This window comes from Rattus norvegicus, chromosome X (assembly GCF_021556685.1).
Source record: "Rattus norvegicus strain SHRSP/BbbUtx chromosome X, alternate assembly SHRSP_T2T, whole genome shotgun sequence".
Lineage (NCBI taxonomy): Eukaryota > Metazoa > Chordata > Mammalia > Rodentia > Muridae > Rattus > Rattus norvegicus.
In genome coordinates this window covers 9,545,238-9,551,180 of record NC_141554.1, presented here as the reverse complement: position 1 = coordinate 9,551,180, position 5,943 = coordinate 9,545,238, and the positions used below count along the sequence as shown (strand labels likewise).

General features: G+C 40.5%; 1 pseudogene; it reads left to right on the top strand.

Annotated features, from left to right (window-relative positions):
• The first annotated feature begins 2,957 nt into the window (after positions 1–2,957).
• Morf4l1-ps2 (mortality factor 4 like 1, pseudogene 2) lies at positions 2,958–5,565 on the top strand (annotated as a pseudogene).
• Positions 5,566–5,943: the final 378 nt, after the last annotated feature.

Sequence of the window (5,943 nt, the reverse complement as noted above, 5' to 3'; positions counted from 1 at the left end):
GCCACATGCCAGGCAAGCTCTGACTGGGCATTCCTTGAGTCGCTGCTCTAAATATTGCTTCCATATCCCCTCCTATGGATATTTTTCCCCTTTTAAGAAGGAGTGGAAGCATCCACATTTTGGGCATCCTTATTCCTGAGCTTCCTGTGGTCTGCGGATTGCATCTTGGGTAATTCGAGCTTTTTGGCTAATATCCACTTATCAATGAGTGCATACAAAGTGTGTTTTTCTGTGATTGAGTAATCTCACTCAGGATGATATTTTCTAGTTCATTCCATTTGCCTATGAATTTCATGAAGTCATTGTTTTTGATAGCTGAGTAATATTCCATTGTGTACATGTGCCACATTTTTTTAATCCATTCCTCTGTTGAAGGGCATCTGGGTTCTTTCCAGCTTCTGGCTGTTATAAATAAGGCTGCAATCAACATAATGGAGCATGTGTCTTTGTTATATGTTGGATCGTCTTTTAGGTATATGCCCAAGAGTGGTATAGCTGGGTCCTCAGGTAGTGGAATGTCCAATTTTCTGAGGAACCTCCAGACTGATTTCCAGAGTGGTTGTACCAGTTTGCATTACCACCAAAAATGGAGTCCACATTACTTTATTTTTTTTTATTAACTTGAGTATTTCTTATATATATTTCAAGTGTTATTCCCTTTCCCGGTTTCCGGGCAAACATCCCCCTAATCCCTCCCCCTCCCCTTCTTTATGGGTGTTCCCCTCCCCATCCTCCCCCCATTGCCAACCTCCCCCCAACAATCTAGTTCACTGGGGGTTCAGTCTTAGCAGGACCCAGGGCTTCCCCTTCCACTGGTGCTCTTACTAGGATATTCATTGCTACCTATGAGGTCAGAGTCCAGGGTCAGTCCATGTATAGTCTTTAGGTAGTGGCTTAGTCCCTGGAAGCTCTGGTTGCTTGGCATTGTTGTACCTATGGGGTCTGGAGCCCCTTCAAGCTCTTCCAGTCCTTTCTCTGATTCCTTCAACGGGGGTCCTATTCTCAGTTCAGTGGTTTGCTCCTGGCATTCGCCTCTGTATTTGCTGTATTCTGGTTGTGTCTCTCAGGAGCGATCTACATCCGGCTCCTGTCGGCCTGCACTTCTTTGCTTCATCCATCTTGTCTAATTGGATGGCTGTATATGTATGGGCCATATCCACATTACTTTTTGAAGCAGTTTCTCACAGCTAGACTGGACTGGCCAGAGAATTCCCCATCTCTGCCTCCCTTTCCCTGGGATTACAGACACTCACCACCATGTCGAGGAAATACAGATGATAAGGAGTATGCTGTGGATTCTGGTTCTTGAACGTAAGTCCTCAAGCTGTGGCACAGGCACTTTTCCAACTGAGCCATCTCTGTGTAACAAATTGGCAAATTGTCTTGTGCTGCTTGAGCTCATTGACAAGCTGGTAGCCTCCCCCATTGGTCTTTCTATTTCAAGCTCAAGCATGTTTGTTTTAGAGTATCCTCCATAGTTCCTTGTACTAGGTAGACTAGTCCCAGAAATTTTGTGACCAATAGAGGAAAGAACAGCAAAATAGTCTAATAGTAAAACTATTGTGTCCTTGAAAACAGCTAGAATTCAGACATTTTCAACAGAGGCTACTATTATTCCTATCTCATGGTATAAAAATACCTGTAGTGCTAGTGTGAAACCTAAGTTCAAACATGGAAAACATGCATACATGGAAAGAGCAGAGAAGAGTTCACAGCAGAAACTCAGCGAGGGAACTCTAGCTGACAGCCTCAACTTCTGCAGTGAGTTTCTGCTGAATGATTATAAATACCTGTTCTAGTGTCATTATTTGTCTGCTCTTATTTGTTCTTTTGCTTGGAAGTCTCACCTAAGAGAATAGTCTACTAAGCACAAGGCAGTTTAAATTGCAAACTCCTGCTGGTTGCCTCCATAAAGCTACCCTAGTCAATTTCTGCTGGATGTTTGTAAGTGGTGTTAGGTGATATGTTGTTTGCTCTGCCAATAGGGCTCCTGTCATCTCATATGGAAGTTGTGAACTACCAGTTTGACGAAGCCTCACTATAAAACTACACTGCTCCCCACTCTCTGGTACTCACTACCTATTCTGCTTACTAATACTTAATAAACTCACTCATTCAAAAACAATGTATAGTTATTTTAGATAATTAAATGGGGCATACAACATATTCCTAAGCCATAAATGTTTTATTTCTTAAGAGAAAACAAGTTATTTTTACAGTAATCAATATGTTGTATCAATTTTAGTATTTATCCATGTTGCTTCTTCTTTATGAATCCCAAGGTTTTTTTTCTTTGAGTGATAATTGGATTGCTTATGAAATCAGGTTGAATGTATTTTAATCCAGTCGTTAAAAGATAGCTTTGTCTTTTGCTGAAAAATAATTGTTTCTGCAACTTGCCTTATTTCTTATGTATCTTACAAAATAACCTTACAGATCAACTTCCCAAATCTGATGGTTTGTTGTTTTCTTATAATTTTTCTTATTTCAATAAATATGTAATGATTGATACTTCTAAATAGCTTTCATTGTTCACCTGAGGGCTCCTATGTTTTTCCAGTTCTGGAAAGTTCTTGATTTTTTTTTTAAGAAAAAGTCTGGTGGAAGGAGGAGGTGGCAAATCATTTATAAATGGCACCCAAGCAGGACATGAAGCCTTCTTATGAAGCAAAGTGTGTAAAGGCTGCCACAAAGGACAAATGAATGAAGTACTTTATCAATCAGAGTGGTTGGAATAAAAATGATGTGAGGTCCAGGCGCTCTGAAAAATCTTTGAAGACATGAAGATATTGTACCCCATTTTCCTGTTCCTCAGTACCCCGTCCCCTTCTGACGTCTAGTTGGGTTGAATGGGTGCTAGAAAGTAGAGTACTCAAATGCTCAAATGTATAGCCACCAATTTGTAGAAACAGCAGGAACTTCAAAAGGCTAATCAGGAACAATATGCAGAGGGCAAGATGTGAGGGGCTGCTCCAGGGAAGAAGACATCTGATCTGCAACAGAAAAATATTGAGTTGAAAACAAAAAAATAACAAACAGAAAACACCTGGAAACAGAGATGGTGGCAGTACCAGTGAGAACCCTCAGCCTCCTAGGAAGAAGAGAGTCCAGGTAAATCTGGTACAGAGACAGACAGATAGACCAATGGAATAGAATTGAAGACCCAGAAATGAACCCACACGCCTATGGTCACTTAATTTTTGACAAAGGAGCTAAAACCATCCAATGGAAAAAAGATAGCATTTTCAGCAAATGGTGCTGGTTCAACTGGAGGTCAACATGTAGAAGAATGCAGATCGATCTATTCTTATCAGCCTGTACAAAGCTTATGTCCAAGTGGATCAAGGACCTCCACATCAAACCAGATAAACTCAAACTGATAGAAGAAAAAGTGGGGAAGCATCTCGAATACATGGGCACTGGAGAAAATTTACTGAACAAAACTCCAATGGCTTATGCTCTAAGATCAAGAATCTACAAATGGGATCTCACAAAACTGCAAAGCTTCTGTAAGGCAAAGGACACAGTTGTTAGGACAAAGCGACAATCAACAGATTGGGAAAAGATCTTTACCAATCCTACAACAAAGAGAGGGCTCATATCCTAAATATAAAAAGAACTCAAGAAGTAAGTCTGCAGGGAGACAAATAACCCTATTAAAAAATGGAGTTCAGAGCTAAACAAAGAATTCAAAGCTGAGGAATGCCGAATGGCTGAGAAACACTTAAAGAAATGTTCAACATCTTTAGTCATAAGGGAAATGCAAATCAAAACAACCCTGATATTTCACCTCACACCAGTGAGAATGGCTAAGATCAAAAACTCAGGTGACAGCAAATGCTGGTGAGGATGTGGAGAAAGAGGAACACTCCTCCATTGTTAGTGGGATTGCAGACTGGTACAACCATTCTGGAAATCAGTCTGGAGGTTCCTCAGAAAATTGGACATTGAACTGCCTGAGTATCCAGCTATACCTCTCTTGGGCATATACCCAAAAGATGTTCCAACATATAACAAAGACATGTGCTCCACTATGTCCATAGCAGCCTTATTTATAATAGCCAGAAGCTGGAAAGAACCCAAATGCCCTTCAACAGAGGAATGGATACAGAAAATGTGGTACATCTACACAATGGAATATTACTCAGCTTTCAAAAACAATGACTTTATGAAATTCCTAGGCAAATGGATGGAACTGGAAAATATCATCCTGAGTGAGGTAACCCAATCACAGAAAAACACACAGGGTATGCACTCACTGATAAGTGGATATTAGCCCAAATGCTTGAAATACCCTAGATTCACAGAACACATGAATCTCAAGAAGGATGACCAAAATGCCAATGCTTCACTCCTTCTTTAAAAGAGGAACAAGAATACCCTTGGCAGGGAATAGGGAGGGAAAGTTTATAACAGAGGCAGAAGGAACACCCATTCAGAGCCTGCCCCACATGTGGCCCATACATATACAGCCACCCAATTAGACAAGATGGATGAAGCAAAGAAGTGCAGGTTGATAGGAACTGGATGTAGATCTCTCCTGAGAGACACAGCCAGAATACAGCAAATACATAGGTGAATGCCAGCAGCAAACCACTGAACTGAGAAAGGCGCCCCCGTTGAAGGAATCAGAGAAAGGACTGGAAGAGCTTGAAGGGGCTTGAGACCCCATATGTACAACAATGCCAAGCAATCTGAGCTTCCAGGGACTAAGCCACTACCCAAAGACTATACACCGACTGACCCTGGGCTCCAACCTCATAGGTAGCAACGAATAGCCTAGTAAGAGCACAAGTGGAAGGGGAAGCACTTGGTCCTGCTAAGACTGAAGCCCCAGTGAATGTGATTGTTTGGGGGAGGGCGGTAATGAGGGTAGGATTGGGAGGGGAACACCCATATAGAAGGGGAGGGGGAGGGGTTAGCGGGATGTTGGCCTGGAAACCGGGAAATGGAATAACAATTGAAATGTAAATAAGAAATACTCAAGTTAATAAAGAAAAAAACCTGAATAATAAAGTTGAAAAATAAAAAAAAAACAATAAGAAAAAAAATGAAGAAACATTCATGAAGAGAATTGAAGTTAAAATGAAGATCCTTGAAGACCTGATACCAGGGCTGGTGGATGACTGGGACTTGATCACCAGATAAAAGCAGCTCTTTTTTATCTTCCTGAGAAGAAGAAGAATGTGGATTTCATTTTGGAGTATTATGCAAATTATAAGAAGTCTTGAGGAAATACAAATGATAAGGAGTATGCTGTTAATGAGGCAGTGGCAGGGACGAAGGAATACTTCAATTTAATGTTGGGCACTCAGCTACTCTACAAACTTGAGAGACCACTGTATGCTGAAATTCCAGCTGATCACTTGGATACGCTGGTGATTTACTGACATTGTACGAATTGGAGCAATGTAGGCCTATACACCTCTAGATGATAAAAGTCTTGTTTTATTACTGAACTATCTACATGATTTCCTTGAGTATCTGTCAAAGAATTCTGCAACTGTGTTCAGTGCCAGTGATTATGATGCAGCTGCTCCCAAGTACCATCGGAAAGCTGTGTGAGGGGTGTGCTCTCTCTCACTCCTGCTTGGATCTCTGTAAAGAGTTTTGTTCTTAGTCCTTCTCTTGTACAAATAATATACTTTGAAGACTGTTAGTGTATAACAGAGTTGATGTTTGTTTTCTGTTTGATTTTAAACAGAGAAAATAAAAGGACCCTTCTTTCTTTTTTATTTTTTTTTTCATTTCAAAATTTCTACCAGTTGATCAGTGATGGACAACAGAAACAAGCTTTAGAGTGTTTGCCTAGTTGACAAAGCTGCTTTTGAATGCTGGTGGTTCTATTCCTTTGCCACTATGTACTTTTTGTTTTTATTAACTTGAGACCACTATGTACTTTTATAATATGTGTTAATGCTCTATGAAAAAATGCTCTGATTC